Source organism: Serinus canaria, chromosome 7, assembly GCF_022539315.1.
Source record: "Serinus canaria isolate serCan28SL12 chromosome 7, serCan2020, whole genome shotgun sequence".
Lineage (NCBI taxonomy): Eukaryota > Metazoa > Chordata > Aves > Passeriformes > Fringillidae > Serinus > Serinus canaria.
This window is the reverse complement of record NC_066321.1, coordinates 2,249,261-2,268,227: the sequence shown is the minus strand read 5'-3', so window position 1 is coordinate 2,268,227 and position 18,967 is coordinate 2,249,261.

The following is an 18,967-nucleotide window of genomic DNA, read 5'->3' as shown; positions in this document are numbered from 1 at the left end:
CCAATCCAACCCCTGCCATGGAGCACATGAAGGGAAAAGGGGATTAAAGGACAAGAGTTTGATATGGACAATATTCCATCCATAAACTCGCAGAGAGGCCCTGAGATGTTGAAATGTTGCCCTTTCCAACATAATTGCAGTTTAATATCTGGACCATCTGGAATTATTTATTTAGGCATCATATTTGTTGCTGTTGCTATTTAAAGAACCTCTCTGTAAATTCAGGAAATGCTGTCCATATGCAGAGGTCCCCTAGCAGGATAAGGAAATCACTTTCCAATTCCTGGGAAGCTTTCCTGCTGATTTTCCAGTCCCAGAGGAGCTCTGGATTTCTGTTTCACCCAATTCCTTTGCCAGCAGTCAATATTCCATTCTCTGTGACTTGTCCAATAATTCCAGTGTGGTTTCATAAGTGATTCACAAACTGCAAGAGGCAGGGCAAGGAAGGTTTGGCTTTACTTGGAATTATTGCATAACCAAGCCTGAAAAATCAAGAGCTTTTCATTAATTTCGTGTAAAGGAGCCGCTTCCAAGGATAAACATGAAACATCAGAAATGTGGGGATGGTGACTCTGGGGGCCTCTTTCAGCTCTGGAAGGGACTTTATGGATCATTTAAATGCATCTGTTTGCTGGGCAAGTACTCAAAGAAAGAGTAACAAATACTAAAAAAATAGAAAATTCCTGAAGTAAATGTAAAAAATAAATTATGCCTGGTATGACACAAAAACTTGGCTAAAACATTTCTTAATACTCCTCTGGTCAAACTCCTTCTCCCTCTCACACACTGAATTTAATTGTGAGTTTAAAAAAAAGATATGCAGATTCTCCAGCAACAATTTTAATTTTTCCTTAAAATCACTGGGACAAAAGACTCTGATTTAAGAGGCAACAGATTTCTGTGTTCCTCTCCATGGCCAGCAGGAACTCGGGCTCTGTGCAGCAGAAAACAATTCCTGACCTTAGAGAGATGGATCAAAACCACAAACTCCTCCAGAGAATGCTCAGCCAAAGACCCAACCCTAATTTGAGCAGCTATTAAAAACTAAATGGAATAAAAAATCTGAGTGCCATCACTGCATACCTGAGCCAAAAGTACAAAAAAAAAAAAAAAAAACAGCACTTTTTTTGTTTTAAATTAACAAGTGAATCAGAAACAGTCAGACTCAGCACTCTAATTTCCTCATTTCCTATAATTAACTGAGCTTTCAACACCTCTTCTAATTTACTGATGATTATCTTTTTATTCACCAATCTAGATTAGAACATAACTGACATTCTTTGCTACCCACTGGCTCAGATGTTCTCATCTTTCTGCCTCAAAAGATAACGAGGGGTTGTTCCTTGCTGGGTTTATTTCCCTTCCCTTCTCCCATTCCAGATGTCCTGGAAACCAGAAATCCTCCAAAACCCCCAAAAGTTGTTTTTTTTCTGATCACTGCACATTGATTTTTTCCCCAGAATCAGCTCTTTCCTCATCTCCATCTAAAACCAGATTTAATTTTGCAGAGGGGTTTGATCAGCCTGTTGCTCCTCTCTCCTGCACTAATGGAGCAAATTTTTCATGCTTTGACACAGCAATTTATAAATCTACCAAAAAAAATGAGTCATGGCAGCAGGACTGGAGTTATCCAGGTAATTCCCACAGCTCTTTTTGATGGGAAGAAGGGAAAAAGAATAACAACATTGTGGGAATCAGAAAAATAGAAATCTTCACAAGCTCAAAAAATTTAATTGAAAGCCTTAGAAGAAACCTTCATATAAAATAAAACCTTAATATAAAAACCAAATACACAAATTTTAAACAAAAAAAATCACAAACTTATGTTTCTATAATTATTATTAAAATATACCTTAGGTAAGAAACTGTATTAGATAAAAAGGTAAAGAATTGTATAATGGAGCAATATAGTGGTGTAATTGTATGGAATAAACCAAGAGTTTAAATGTTTTAATAAAAGTATATGTGAGGATGTCCAGTGACAGCACATTAGACAAAAATATCCACATTACTGTAAAATAAGTAAAAGTAATAAGTCAAAAAAAAAAAACCCAAAATAAACTCTGCAACATCCACCTATTAAGTCAGAAAGTTAAATATTACCTATATTATATATAACAGCAACTACACAACATGAATTCATATTAAAGATGGAAAGCAAAACATTTCTTGGCATTAGTCAGATGTTTTGCTTTGCTTTTCAAGCATAACAGACATTATCTGATTTTTTTCCCCCTCTGTTTGAAAAACCCCACAGGACTTTCTTTATCCCCCTTTTCCAGTGACACTATCCAGAACCCCCCAGACTGGGAATGGTTTTCTTTTTCCCCTGCCTGCCCAGCAGCATTTCTGACCTGCAGCATCCCTGAACTGCTGCTTTTTTTTTTTATTATTAATAATTTTATTATTAATTGATTATCTCCCGGGATAATCAATTGCAAACCAAGAAAATCTGGTCCCACAAGGTCCTGGCCCAGCCCTGGCCAAAAGGAGAATTCCCACCTCTGCTTTTCCCTCCATTTTCACACTGCTGCTCCTGCAGGATTGCAAGCATTGCTCCCCCAAATGTTTTTTAGGCAACAGAAACCACCTGAGAATTTTGGATGTTTTTTGTGTAATAGAGGATTTAATGCTGAGGAATGACAAGCAGCTTGGATCAGGGATTTCTGGCAGTAAAAGCAGGTGGGTTCCCATGGTTTAGGGACACCTTTCCAAGCACTTTGTCCAGCTGAAGGGTTGGACAGCTGTGACATGCCTGGAGGGCTTTGGCAAGGCTCAGATGGCTCCTGTCCATCCCCAGGGCTCCTCCCAGGGGACAGCTGAGCCTGACCTCAGTCCCATCTCCAGGCACTCACCTGGCTGCTCTGAATCAGACATTTCCTGGGCTGTCCCACCTGATCTCACCCATTCTGCTCCCCAGGCTGTAATTCCTGCTGTAGTGCCACACACATTCCATGTGTGCTTTGGAGGAATTCCTGGCAGCTCTGGGGTCCCCTCTGTCCCCTCTCCACGGTGCTGGCCTGCCTGATGTGTCCTCACACCACCGTGGTGTATTTTTGGTGTATTAATGACTCACAGGTTGATTTCTTTCCCAGCTCACCAATCCCAGAATTCAGCCTCTCTTCCCCCAGAGATCTCCTTGGGAACAGAGAGGAGCAAATTCCAGGTGCTTTAGGTGAGGGATGAACACTCCACAGGCTCTGCCCTCCCTGCCTCAGCCAGTATCAATGCTCTAATGGATGGCATCATTAATATTAATCACTTTCAAAGCCTTCCCACGCAGACTGTGCCGGTGTTGAGGAGCTCTTCCTGCAGAAAATCCCTGCAGCTCTGGATCCCTGGGCTTTGCTCAGCTCCTCCCCATGGCCATCCCACCCATCACCTCCACTGCCACACATTCCTCCTAAATGGAACCAAATCTTTCCTCAGAGCAGCCCAGCATCTCCCTCTGTCCCCAAACCTCCCTCTTGCTGTCTCCAGGACCGATTTCCACCTCAGCCCAGCCCACAAGCCAGTCTCTAGCTGCATTTCCATGGCTCAAAAATGTATTTTATATTTCCTCTGCTGCCGCTCCTCACACCTGGAAATGATTTCCTGCACAAGGCACCCCATTGCCTTCCTTCAAACCCTGCTTGGAGGTTTTCCTTTGGGTGTTCCCTGTTTCAAAAATGATGTTTTTTCCTTGAGTCCCTGCCTGCCAGGTGGATCCATTTCACCCCAGGGCTGCCAGGGGCTTCCCTTTCTTAGTGGCTTTGTTCTTAAATCATCTCTTAAAACTGAATTGCCGTGTCTAGGGGACACTTTTCATCCAAAATCTGAACACAACATTGCAGAGCAGCCCATGTTCTGTAACTTCACTCCCCAGGCACTGCAGTTACACAAACAGTAAAAAATGGGTTGGGGTATTGGGGGGGATGTTGGCAGTTTTCTAAGCAGAAATACAAATTTAACACATTAAAATTCTTTTCAGTACCAGAAACAGATCAAAACTAAAGCCATGCAATGGGCCAGAAAAATCAATTTATATTTCTTGATATTCACAGAATGGTTTGGGGTGGGAGGGACCTGAAAGATCATCTTGTCCCACCCCTGCCATGGCAGGGACACTCCCACTGTCCCAGGGTGTTCCAGCCTGGCCTTGGGCACTGCCAGGGATCCAGGGGCAGCCCCAGCTGCTCTGGCAATCCCAGCCCAGCCAGGAATTCCCAATTCCCAATCTCCCACCCATCCCTGCCCTCTGGCACTGGGAGCCATTCCCTGGCTCCTGTCCCTCCATCCTTGTCCCCAGTCCCTCTCCAGCTCTCCTGGAGCCCCTCCAGGCCCTGCCAGGGGCTCTGAGCTCTGCCTGGATCCTTCCCTTCTCCAGGGGAACATTCCCAGCTCTCCCAGCCTGGCTCCAGAGGGGCTCCAGCCCTGGAACAGCTCCGTGGCTCCTCTGGGCTCTCTCCAGCAGCTCCAGGTCCTGCTGACATTGATGTGTTTGTGTTTCCCCAGCTTTGAACAGATTTATTCCTAGGACAGCTCCAGCAGCTCCTTCCTGACACCTGACTCAGAGAGGTCTGGCTGGGATCCTCCTTCCCGCCAGCTCAGAGGGAGTCTGTGTAAACCACAGCAGTAAAAGTAGAATTGGGAATATCCAATATTCCATTGTCCCTCCATGCAAATCCCAGAGGGAATCATGGCCTTGGTGTGGATCCCAGAGCTGGCTTTGCCAGAGCCCTTCTCTGGGGGTGTTTCCAGCTCTGGGGCAGGTCCAGCTCTGCTCTGGGTGATTTGCAGTCCCAGCCCCTGGGGAGGGTGCCAGCTCCAGGAACAATAACCAAACAATGTCTCTGGTTTATGACTAAAGGAAATTCTTGGCAGCTCTCTGCTGTATTTACTGATTTTACAGTGTAAACACATATGTTGCAAGACAGATGGACCTTTCCCCCCAGCTTTCAGCAATGGGTGTCTCATCAGGGAAGGGATTAAGAAGATCTTAAAATCTTTAAACAAGGTTTCAGGGCCCTGGGCAGGGGCAGCCTGCAGCAAGGCCAGGATTATGGGGCACAAAGGGCTGTGCTCCCCAGGCCACACTAAACAGATCACTCAGCAGTGTTTTAATTACATTACAGAAGAGGGGGTCACAGTAGATTTGACTATCAACTGCAGCCAGGTGCCTTTGCAAGACAAAATTTTGGCTTTTCAGTCCAAGTCCATGCTCTGAACGACAGTGGGGGGGTGATTGTACAAACAGCTCTCACCTGAGACTTCTTGTGCACCACAGCCGCTCTATCAAACTGCCTTGGACACATTTTCTAGGAAAATTGAGTGGATTTTGTAAAAACACAGCCCATGGGTTTGGGGATGAAACAAAATCCACATCAATGCACTTAGAAACTTGACAGAAAATGAAGTTTTTAGCCTCGGCCTTTGTTTGATCAAAGGTCTATTGTGATATTTGTGAAGTCCACCTTATAAAAATCAACTTTCTTTTTTAACTGGGGAGATCTCTGATGGGGCAGAACGAACTCATTCTGTGAACAAGAGGCTGATAAACCCCTGGACCTTATCTGGAATCAGCTTTTCTTCCAAAGACTTGCAGGAATCATCATAGTTCTTACTTCTTCTAAAGTGTTTTAGCCAGCAAGAACATTTTTCTGTGTTTAGCTAAAGAAGGCTCCACAGAACCTCACCACCACCAGGTCCCACTCTTCATCACTGGCTCTGGGAGAGAATTGCATCCAGAATTTTTATTCCTGATTTGTGTTTTATTTGGAGGGATATTTTTGTTACTTTCAGAGACAGAGGCTTTAAAATTACATATGGGAGAACTAAAAAAGCCTCGGTTTTAATGAACTTACAAAGATTTGCCTCGAGTAGCTACAGTCTTTCCAAAGCAAAAAAAAACTACCAGCAGCAAAGTCAAGCTGTGAAATGGCTGGAAAAATGAAGAGCATAGAGTTTTGACTCATATTTGAAAAGTTATTAATTAATTTTTTTCTGCCAGGCTGGGTTAGGAAAGGAGTAAGAATGGATGTGGAAATAGGTGGGAGCAAAAAGGAAATGAGGAGGCAAAGAGGAAGAGAGAAGCATGAAGGGCAACACAAAAAAATCTGTTTTGGTTAAAAAAAAAAAAAAAATCTCTTTTTCTAGCATAAAAAAAAGCTGCCAAGAAGCAGGAATGGGTGATTTCCTGCAGGAAAAGCAGCTGCTCTGCTCAGTTTGGGTGCAGGGATCAGCTGAAGCTCTTCTGGCAGGGATGCTGCACATCCCTCCCGTGACCTTGCACAGCAATTGCAGCCTCTGCAGTCACCCCCTGCTCCCACCCCAGCCCCAAACCTGCCTGGAAATCCCTTGGAGAGGCTGGGCAGCCACAGGGGCACACAGCTCTGCCCCATCCCATCTCCTGCTGCTCCCTGATTCTCCCCACTGCCCACACTCCTCTCCTCCAAGGCACAGCAACCTTTGCCAGCAGAGCCCTCCTGGAATCAAATCTCATTTTTCAGCCCAGGAACCTGCAAAGCAGCAAAGCCTGTGGAGCAGGGGGTGCTAAGAACTGACTGCAATTCTCATATGTTATGGATGAACACACTCCCTAATGCTACTTAAAAGATTTAACGTCTGATATTCTCCTAATGAGATTAAGGGGACAAAGAATGGAAAACAAGGGATGTTTACAATTACTGGCACCTGAGGAGCAGTGATGTCACATGGAAAAATGAAGTTTCCACCAGAGATGCATTTCCTGGGCAACCTGAGCGTGTTCAGCTCTTGTTTGCCTGCTTGTTTCAGTGCTGGAGTGGAGAAGAGGAATTAATTCAACAGCAGGGTCAATCATCAGCAATTAGGAGATGAGCAAATTTAAATGACAGCAGAAACCCAAGTGTAGCTGGGAAGCAAAAGGAGGAAATTATCATCAGGAACATGCCAAGCTCACCCTTCTCACCTCTCAAGCACATCCCAGCTCACAGAGTGACATCCTCTGTGCCTCTGGACTGCTCTGCTGCTCCCTGACACACCCAAACCTCCTGTCCCCACTGGAGCCAGCAAATCTGCCCCATCTCCCACCTTCCTCCCTCAAACCCCCTCTGTTCTTTTACATTTGTGTTATTTTCAAAGCACAAGCTTTGAGAAGGGATGACATTTCACATTTCCTAAGTGACAGGTAAAGGAGCAATAAGGTTTAAAAAGAAAAGCATTGCAAAACTCAAGGGAAAAGTTGGGTAAATATTTTTATGTTATTTCTGTTCACTCATGTTCTACAAATGTGTCTCTCAGTTCTACTCAGAGGTGAAGCCCTGCCAGTGTTCTGAGAGCATGAAAATGGGCCCTGCATCTGAAAGCTGCAAATTAATTTATTTTTTTTAACATTTCAAGAGCTGGATATGGGTAACAGCACAACTGGAGCCTGGATCCCCAATCGGAGCATTCCAGCTCCGAGGGGAGAAACCCAACAGTGGAATCATGGAACAGTTTGGGCTGGATTCTCTGTTCCCATGAACTACAATAAATACAGATATTCCCATTCTGTCTTCACCCCACTCAGGTTAACAACTGCAATCCAGGCTGCAGCAGAGTGATTTAATAATATATTTAGTAATTGGTGACAAATAAAACTTATTCCTAAATAGAGTAATGTGTACATTTCTAGAGCCATCTGCCATATATAAAGAGCTGGGTGTGTTTGGAGCATTTTCCCAGAGCAATCTCATCTGTCTTGTTGTCTGCAGCCTTAAAGAGTTGGATGACTAAAACTGAAATCTATAAATAAAGATTTTGCACAGTTTTTAAATTTATACTCTGGAGCTTTTCATATAATACAGCTTTTCTGTATTCTGCAGCTTCCTACATTCTGCTTTCATACTCCACACCAATTCTACCACACAGCTCCTCTGGAATCCGAATCCCTTTCGGGAAGAAAGGAGAAGAAGAGGAACAGAATCCCAGAATGGGTTGGGAGAGAGCTGAAATTGAGATTCCATCAGTTCCACCCGTGCCGTGGGCAGGGACACCTTCCCCCATGCCAGGGCACGGAGATCCCGCTGTGAAAGCCGCTGTGCATAAAGGACACTGAGCAGTCCTGGAAGTTTATCAAGAAAAGGAGAGTGCAGGGGGCACAGCCCGCGGGGTTTTCTCTCTCCAGGTTCCTCTAATCCCAATTCCCTCCCCATCGCTGAGGTACCAGGAAGGTGGAGCCTTCCCGAACCTCGCATCCCCCCTGGAACCTGGCGGTTTAGCCCAAAGTTCACAAGCTCAGCCTTGGGCAGACCCCACATGTCTGTTCAGGAGCCGAAGTGTCTGGGCTGTGCCACACTTGCTGCTCGTGGTCCCAGAGACACCGAGACCCATCCCAGGGTCATTATTGCCCATCCCTTCACCCATGCGATCGTATCCTACAAGATCCTGGCACCGTAACAATCCGTTTCTAAAGTTCTCTTCTTTTACAAATGGCACATTTGTTCCTCCCCGTCGCTGTCCTGGCGGCCGCCCCACAGCCCCTGCTCGGTACCGCACCCGGCCTCGGCATCCTCACCACAGAGAAACCCCAAAATGCTCGGCACAAACCCAAATCCTCCACACAAACCCAAAACCCTCAGCACAAACCCAAATCCTCCGCACTAACCCAAAACCCTCAGCACAAACCCAAATCCTCAGCACAAACCCAAAACCCTCCGCACAAACCCAAAACCTCCGCACAAACCCAAAACCCTCAGCACAAACCCAAAACCCTCAGCACAAACCCAAAACCCTCAGCACAAACCCAAATCCTCCGCACAAACCCAAATCCCGCGCACAAACCCAAATCCTCCGCACAAACCCAAAACCCTCAGCACAAACCCAAAACCCTCCGCACAAACCCAAATCCTCCGCACAAACCCAAAACCCTCAGCACAAACCCAAAACCCTCAGCACAAACCCAAATCCTCCGCACAAACCCAAATCCCTCCGCACAAACCCAAATCCCGCGCACAAACCCAAATCCTCCGCCCTGGCTCCGTAACGGCCCGGGCAGGGGTGGGGTTGTAGGAACAATATTTCCCTGGTTTCCCTCTCCTGGAAGCCGGGAATACAAAAGATTTGCAGCCAGCCCTGAATTAGACTGCAGATTTCGAAGATAAGGCGGAGAAATTCCCAGTCCGCCCTGTTTCACTTTCCTTATCACACAGCCTCCCGTTCCTATTTGCCTTCACCGTATTCCTCCACAATCCCTTCCCAAACCAACACCCTATTGCCCACCCTGGGCCTGGGTTGCCGAGACCCTTTCTGGGTGCCTCTTATTGCTCCCTCCGGGCGACCAAATCCTCAGTTACCTCTAGGAGATCATACAAACCATCCCACACTCCCCTTTAGCCATTATTGTCCCCTCTGGCCACCCATGTCCTTAACACCTCTGGGAGAACGTGCGAACCATCTCAACGCTCTCCCAAAGGAACCTTCGAGGATGTTTTGGGATCGCCATCCCTGTAGGCGTGACCCTTTTCCGACTTTCCTTTGTTGTCCACGCAGGGCGTGCTGCCGTGTTTTACTCCCTGAAGTAGGAGTAGTTTTACTCCCCAAAGTAGGAGTAGTTTTACTCCCTGAAGTAGGAGTACTTTTATTCCCCAGAATTGTACTCACCGGTGAGATTTGATGGGATCCTTCTCCACTTTCCCTTCCTGCCCTCTCCGGGCATCCATGTCTGGTGGTCCGTTCCTTCCCTTTGTGTCCTGGGCAGTCTCGGGTGCCCAATCAATCCCCCGGTGCCACGGGAGCTGGTCACCTAAAAATCCGAATGTGGCACATCCAGCTGCTCCTGGTGCCAAGGGAGGTCACTAAAATCCGCATGTGGCATCTCCAGCTGCTCCTGGTGCCAAGGGAGGTCACCTAAAATCCGCGTGTGGCATCTCCAGCTGCTCCTGCAGCCTGCAGGACCCCGACGGTGGAAGGATCCCGGGCAGTCCACCCTGGCACGGAAAATCCCGCTGTGAGCAGCCAGTGTCCCAAAAGGAGCCTGAGCAGCCCTGGAACTTTATGTCAATGAAGGGAGGGAGTTCACCAGGGCACAGCCCGCGGGATTTTCTCGCTCTCTCCAAATTTCGGGTGCGCAGCCGCCTTGAATCCCGGGTTCGCGGCCGCTCGCTGCCCTCTCCCCTTCCCCACTGGCGGAGGCCGGGAAGGTGCAGCCTTCCCGAAGTGCCTGACACCCATCTCGCCAGGGTTTTACCCCAAAGTTCAGCAGCTCGGGCTGCTGCAGACCAAACACGTCTGTTTCAGGAGCCGGGCTGTCTGGGCTCGGTGACAAACCTGCAGCCCGCAGTCGGTGCGGACACCAAACCCCATTCCAAAGGTCCTCACCCATGGAATTGTTTGTAAGGACCCCAGCGCATCTTCCCTCCCTCCAGGCTGCTCCCAGCCCCATCCAGCCCGGCCTTGGGCACTGCCAGGGATCCAGGGGCATCCGTAGCTCCTCTGGGAATTCCATTGCAGGGCCTCACACGCTCCCAGGCAGGAATTCCCGATTCCCAATCTCCCATCCATCCCTGCCCTCCGGCAGTGGGAGCCATTCCCGGGGTGCTCCCCTGGGATTCCCCTCCCAAACGCTGCCCCGGCCGCAGCTCCTGATGGATTTCCCTGCCCGCACCATTCCAAGGAGCCCTGGGGTGCTTCCCCAAACCCTCCAATGTATAAATGAGGCTTTTTTAAACACTAAAGAAAGGCTTTTATTCAGATGGCATCAGGCATGATTGCAGAAAAACTAACCAAAATTATTCATCAACAATCAATTTGATTGATTGACCAAAGCAATATTGATATTATCAATTACAGACAATGGATGGTACAGAATCCGTGTGTGGAATCACTCCAGAAAAACACGGATGCATCATCCTCCACAAGCCTGGAGTGGCTGCAGTTTTCTCTGTTTGTTTATTTATTCCTCCTTTGAATAGCGGTATTTTGGGAGCACCTCTGGAGTTAACGCACCCCGAAATGAAACGAAGTTTTCCTCTCGGATTTCACACACAGGCTCAACCTACTTCCATAATAACTCCAGGAGTCTGTCTGCTCGCTTCGTGCTAGATCAAAGCTCAAAGGCAGGATTCAAACGCAGGATTTTGTTTCGTTTTTTCCAAGAGCTCCATTAAAATTGCCAAAGAAACAACACCCAATAACAAATGACAAAGAAAATAACACAAATAACAAAATGCCAAAGAAATAACACGGATAGCATCCCTTTTTCCCCCCCTCAAATCCTGAAATTAATCCATAATTAAAGAAATATGTGAGGATAAGCAGTCAATATTTTAATTTTATATTTACAGCGTGTTTGCATTCTGTCCCTTTGGCTACAGCTGAAGCTCATGTACAGCTCCATTTTTGGATGGTGGGCAGAGCTATCCCTGTTTTAGTGATTAAGCACTAATATATCAATATAATATTAATATTATTCTTAAGTTCCTATAACGTCCTCTGCCTACAACCTGCTGGCACAGAGTGATTGAAACATAATATTTGATTTTTAAGAGGCAACTCCCAAGAAAACAAACAAGACCAACCTTGCACTGTTTAGAGAGGTCATGGATGAGAGCACTGAAATTGCCAGGAGTAATTCTGGGGCTTGGAAGGAGGGAAATTATTCTCCTTCCTTTGCATGTGAATAATAATGGTTTATTTTTTACCTAAAACAGAAGAGTGAAGGCACCACAACAATCACCTGGAGCTCTTCTGGAATTCCACAGCAACACTCGCTCTGCAGTGGCTTTCCTGAGCTTAAAAATAATTTATAATTTTGTGTATTGCAATGCAACACAAAACTTCCTACCTCACCTCTGTGAGGCTGACTGAAAAAAACCTCAGTCACATCTTGTAGGTATTTTTGATACATCAAAATTCCACAAATCCTGACACCACCAGCACATCCCATTGTCCATCCCTGTTTTGTAAAACCTTTCCAAGACACAGCAACAAAAACTTTGTGCATAATTCCATGAGTGAAATTTTCAACAGAAAAATTTAAAGTTTATGTCATAGAAATAGAAAATTGAAATAGAAACAAAAATGTAAAAAAAAGGAATTGTCATCAATCGTAAAAAAGGAATTTTCTATGAAATTTCTATGTTATTGAAATAGAAATGTAAAAAAAAGGAATTTATCATCAATAATTTTCCAAAAAATCTATCTGTGATGTTTTGAAAACTTTCTCGTGGATTGCAGTCCTTAATGACTCCTTCCCCTGGAAGTGAAGCTCTGCTAGAGAAATATTAAAAGTTTTTCCTACTAAAAGGGGCATGAACAGAAGAAAGCAACAAATTTCAGTGTGAACAAATTTTCTCTGTTTTCTATGAGAAATCATTAAAACTAAAATCTGACTCTGGACTAGGAAAAGTATCCACCCTGTGAGCTGAATGTGTTTTAACACCACCCTCCATCCAGCATCAGCAAAATATTCAGAATTACCATTATTTAACAAATAAAAATTATCAGTAGCCAGCTGCAAACCAAACATCACAATTCCACAGCAGTTTCTGAACAGATTTATTCAGAAATAAATCTTAAAATCATGACTGAAAAGTTTAGTCAGTAACTTGTATTAAGGATGGGAATTCCTAACTTCAAAAAATAGTGCCAAAAAATAGGAAGTTCAGTAATCTGGCTTTAACCAAAATAAGAAATTATTCCATATGTTGATGAAATACTCATTAAGAACTTCCCAAACACAGCTTTAAATAACTTTATTGTTTATTATATATTTAATAATAAGTAATAATTTATTTATAATTTTATTAATAATAAATAATTATGTTCATTTATTAATAACATTGTATATAATTTATTGTATATATTAGTTTTTATTATGACCATTTTTAATACTATTATTAATATATTGATTCTATCCAAAACCATCCAAAAGTTCTTGCTGGAAAATCCTTCATATGTTCAATTCTGGCTGCTCAATAAACAATTCCTGGAAAAACTGATGCTCCTTGGGCTCTGAGCAGCCCTGAATTTGTTGCTGCTTCTGTGACTACTCAGCTATGATAAATATGCTGCAATTAAAGCAATTAAATATCAGACCTTCTCTGATATTTTGATATTTTTAATTGTAGCCACCAGAAAAAGGCAGTTTTGGTGCATGAATCTCATTAACAGGACATGAGTTTTCAAATGTCACAAGCAGCTTGTGCTGCTTTTATTTGGGTATTATTATTATTATTATTATTATTATTATTATTATTATTATTATTATTATTATTATTATTATTATTATTATTCTATATGAAACCCTACTAAACAAACAAGGGTTTGGGTTTTTTCCTTTTTTTATTAGGTCATGAAATGGAGAGTGACTCGTGGCTAGGGGTGGACTTTATTGTCCAAGTCACGAGTTCAGGTGAAACAAGTAAAGAATAAATTTGCACAGCTGCTGGAATTTCTGGCACGTTTGACCAAGAGAATGAACTTGGCCATGGTGCCCAAAATGAAAGGGGCTCAGAGAGTTATGGGGGAAAAATGTGGGAAACAAACTTCATCCACCCCCAGCTCACTCCAGAAGTGATTGCTTTTTGAGACTCAGGCTGAGACACTTCTCAGTTTGAAACCAAAACCAGTAACAATGACTTTATTCCATGTTTCCAAGGTTTAAAAGTGTTTATTTCACCAAAACCATTTGTTCTAATTTCATAAGTGAAGTTTCAAGCAGTGCTAATGAGCCCAATTCCTCTCTTTAAAGTTTCAGTACAAATACACAGCCAGGTTTATATCTTTTTAATGAGTTTATAGGATTTTAGGAGGAGTCTTTGAGCCTCCTTAGTTCAGGGACAAAACTTCAGCTGAGTGCAGTGAGAGCAAATCATGGGCAGGAATCTCCCACCTCTCCCAAGGACCTGCTTTTTCTGGGATTACTGGGAGAAACAGAAACAAGGCTGAGAAAAATGATTCCAGTCTCTGCCAAGAACTCAGTGCTTTGTTTACAACTATTCAAAGCTACTTTTTCAGTGTGGGTTTTCGTGCTTTCTCACCTCACTTTGGAGGCTCCCAGTGGCCCCAGCAGTGGCAAGCTGGGCTTGCTGTTTAATCCCAGTTGGTCAAGCTTTAGGCTAAACCCCCCTGGAAAACTGCTGTGCCTGACTTAGAGCCCAGACAAACTGTGTGAACGGGGCCTAAGAGGATTCTGCTCTAATGCCCAGGGGAATAAGGCTCCTTAGTGCACAAAAAGCCTCCTAATGGGCTCTGGGGTCACTCCTCACCCCCAGCAGCACCCAGAGCTACCTGGGCACGTTCACAGTGCCCCAGCCTGCACCTGCTGCCCTTCCAATGCTGATTAACCACCTCAGTTATTCTCTCTGGGTCAGTAAAGTGCCACACAGCAACATCCCAATTGGATCTGCTCCTTTCCAGCTTCCCAGTTTCCCCTAGAAGTGTTGGCTCCTGAAATTTGGATTTCGAGGCTGTTGGATCGCTCGGAGGCTCCCGTGCTGCAGGTTCCCAAAATCACACATTTTATTTAATGCCTGACTATTTGGTAATTGCTCCTATTCAGTCTCACACCAGCTTGAATGATTTCAGCTTTTAATGTGCCTCATCTCATTCTGAGGCACATCAATCCAGGAGGAGATCGCAGCACCTTGAAATACTAATGCTTGTCACACTCTTTAATCTCCTCTAAAAGGTCTTGTTCCTTGTGTGCTGAAATCTCTTAATAGCTTTTCCCTCTCCTTAGGTTTTTACTTTTGTGCAACCCATTCTAGTTAGGCTGAAGTTTGTTTAATTTTCATTTCAGTGAAGAGCAGGAGCAATAATCTAAAAGCCTGGATTATTGCTGTATTAGTAAAAAAGGTAAAATTGCTTTTTCTAAAAAATTACTTTTTTTTTTTCTCCCCAAGCATGAAACTCTCTTAAAAATGCATCTGTAGGAACAAAATAAACTTTTTAGAATGTAAAAAAACCTGCAAGAACTTACACTTGGTTATATCTGAGGATCACTTGGAGCACAGCTGGATCTCACAGCTAAATTTCTGACATTTTGGAACAGTGGCAATGATTGACACTGTGCTGCTAAAACCTCTTACAATAATGAGATTATTCTTTTATTCCAGACTCCTTTTTATTCTATTGCCCATATAGAAATGCTTACCTGGTGCTGTTTTATCTCCCTGCACCATTCCTGCTCTGGCCACGCTGCTGAGGTTCCTACAATGCACTCACAGTGGGAGGGGAACCTTACAAATTAAACAGCAGCAGAACTGATTTTTGCCATTTCCCTTCCAATATTCCAGCAAAAATCTAATTCAAAAAGATTGCTCCATGGAGTAAACCTGCAGGACTTCCCAAACCCCCCTGGAGATCAGCCACACTCCTTGGGACAGCATTTTAGGGCTAAATTAACACCACCTGCACAAGAGCACCAGTTGTTAAAATCATATTTCTCTGGAAAGTTAAAATTATGGTTCTCTGGAAAGCTGCTGCTATCACATGCAGACTTTTTAAAATGCTTTACTCATTGCTCAATCCACTCATGTGTTTCAGATTCATCAGTGTTCACTCAGACCTTCAGCTATCTCCAGGATACACAGAAACACCTGTGCCACTCAGCATTAGGCACTTGCTCTGTGATACATAAAAAACCCAAAAATTACATTAAAATACATAAAATTACATTAAAATACATAAAATACACTAACATATATAAAATACATTGTATCCCTGATGTGAAAATCTTACACAATCTTTAAAATTTGGGCCTTTTTTCCTCTCATTGTTATCCAAAATGCTTACTGATAATGGTCCCCCATTTTTGAGATGCTACAGTTCAGCCTTTATTTGAAGGGAGTGATGCTTGGTGCCTTGAAGAGCTCTCGCAGAGTTTTAGCAGCAGACAGGGACAGGGCAGGGTTAAAATATTGTCATGTTTTAGCCTGTCAAAATACTCCTGGAAAGGAACATGCCTGACCTCTGACAATATTGCTGTGAGGTGTCTGCTGAGCACTCAGGCACAGAACTGATCAAATGGAGCCACTGAGCTCAGGAACAGAGACCCAGCAGCATTCCTGCTGGCTTTTGGTTCTGCCCCAAACCCTCCCCCTTGCTCTCTATCCATTCCTGTGTTCTAAACCCTTAAACTCTGAGTTTCCCACCCTGTGATATCACACACTTCTAGCCACACTCCACACCCACAATCCCAGTTCTCTCATTCCATTCTGGAACCTTCTCCCCAGCCTCAGGTCAGTGCAGGGTTCTCCTGGGGTCAGAGCCTGTCAGCACAGAAAGTGGAGAATTCCCAGCAGCCAGAACTCCAACACATTCCCACTTTGCCCTCCAGGAAAACCTGTCCCTTGTCCCTCCAGAACACAGCACAGGGCTGGCCCTGCCCTTCTCCACAGTTCTTCCAATTTTCCTTCAAAGCTCTGAGGCAAAGAAGGTTAAAATCAACACCTGGGGTGTTTATGAAATGTCACCTGGGCACTGCAGGAATCCCACTCTGTTCCATCAAAGGTGAGACTCAATTTCTCTGTCAAAATACTTACCCAAAAAAGGCTCCTCTGCCAAGGTGTTGGTGTTCTCCCATTTTGTGAGAATTTTCAGGCAGTTTTTCAGGCAGGACAGAGGGGATTTTTCAAAGAATTCCAGACTGGTTTGGGTTGGAAGGGACTTTAAATCCCATCCTGGAAGGCAGGGACACTTTCCACTGTCCCAGGTTGCTCCAAGCCCCATCCAAGCTGGCCTTGGACCCTTCCAGGGATCCAGGGACAACTCCAGCTGCTCTGGGCATCTGTGCCAGGGCCTGCCCACCCTCCCAGCCAGGAATTCCGTCCCAATATCCCATCCATGCCTGCCCTCTGGCAGTGGGAATCCATTCCCTGGGTCCTGTCACTTCCAGCCTGTGTTAAAAATCACTCTCCCACTTTTCTACAAGCCCCTTTAAGTCCTGAAAGACAAAGACAAGGTCTCCCAGAGCCTCCTCTGCCTGTTTGCCCTCTACACACAACTCCTGGAATTAAGACCTCCCCAAACAATCAAGTGCAGCTCAGCCACCACCTCCATGCTGAGGCTGAGCTCAGGTGACACCTGAACTCCCACATTCTTCTTCCCAAACCCAAAGAAACTCAGTTCTGGAGCACAACTTCTGCTCTCTGTCAAAATTTTCCAGATTTTGTGGGAAGGAAGTTCTGAGTGCCTGTCCCACCACCCTAACTAATCCAGGGTTTCTCTTCTCCTCTCACTGCTCCAGCAGGAGCAGAGGCAATTCCAGAGCCTCAGGAAGAAGCTGCCAGTGCCCACCCCTGGCAGGGGACAGGACTGTTTATTCCCCCTGAGTGTGTGGGATTTCAGCAGAGCCACACTCAGGGGACCAGAGCAGTGTCACGTGTGTCCCCAAGCAGGGCTGGCTGCCAGGACCTGAACCTGTGGTTCCAGAGAGTCTACATGTCCGTCTGGGAAACCCAACCTGCTGCCTGGAGGATGAAACCATCCCCAGTTTAAACCTGCCAGCCTTATTCCTCTGGAATGTCCCTGTGGATGAGTGGAATAGCCAACCCTGCTGGATAAGCACATGAACTGGATGCTTTGCCTAAAATGATCAGAAGTAAAATAACTCTGCTGGCATTTAAATCACCAGAATTCCCTGCAAAGGCAGCCCTGGAGAGGAGCAGGAACATGGCTTATTCCCTGTGCTCCCCCACCCAATCCCATTGCAGAGGTCACCTCTGGCACTTCAGTGGAAAAGTTGTCACATGGACAGGTGGTCACATGGCCATGATAAACCTGGATGGGATTCCACATATTCTCTAACAATTCACTGGGAATGTTGCACCCACAGAGCTGCCTGAGCAGAAAAGGGACAATCTCAAACAGCTCTAACAATTGCTAAGTGCTGATTTTTATGAAGATTGCCATCATCAATTGCCACTGGCAATATTTTATTCATTTTCCCAGCTACCAACTGCTGGCTCCTTTGGTTTTTTGGTTTTTTTTTTTTTTTTTTTTTTTGCTTGGGTCAGGGTTGGGATTGAAAGTGTTCAAGATGTTCAGATTTAGATGTTTATCATTTCTTATCTATGTCACAGGTTTACAAGCTGTGAGCTCTACAGCATTTCACTAACAAGCTACAAAATGGCCCTGTATTAATTCCTACAAGATCTTTTAAGGAAAAACTACTTAATTAAGAAATGACACCTAAATTATTATTACTTTTAATCTAATAACTAATTACTTATGTCTTGTAATGTGGATTTTTCTGTCTAATTACAAAACACTACCCCAACTCATGAAGAAGAAGGTGAAGAAGAAGGACCAGCTACTGTTCTAAAACCTCTTATTTTTATATATATTGCTATATTCTAAAACCTTAAACTCTAAGTTTTCTACTATGTGACATTACACACTTTTATTTAAACTACACACTTATAACCTCAGTTCTATTATTTAGTTTTGGAAGCCTTCTCCACAGCTTCAGGTCAAATGTAGTGTTTTCTTGAGGGTCTGTTCCTTTCAGCACAGAGAGTTCAAAACTCTCAGTATTTAGGGTTCTGACAGCCAGCTGCCTTTCAGTATCTCTCAATCACTGGTCATTAACAGCAGCAATAACTATAATTGGGTCACTGCAGCTTTAATCCCCACTTTCACACCTAAACCTAAACAACTGAAAATCAAATCAGAAACAAAGCAGCAAAACACACCTTTAATTTCTGCAGCAGTGGCACTGCTCTAACCCTCCAGAGGTAATTATCATCCTTAATAACTCCAGATATGATTGAGGCTTTTAACAAAAGGAATGCTGCCTTGGAAGCCTCTGCCACGACTCAGAATGTGACTGCTGTGAAAAGTTGTCAGCTGAGGAATAAATGTGCTTTATTAATGATGGGTACGTGAGGGGATGTGCAAACTCTGCCCAGAAGGAGCTGGGAAAGGTGACATTTTTTGACTTTGACAGGGAGGAAGTTGCACAAGAGGCCCCAGGCAAGGCTGAAGGGAAGGACTTGGAACCATGACCTCGAAATCAACAGGTTTG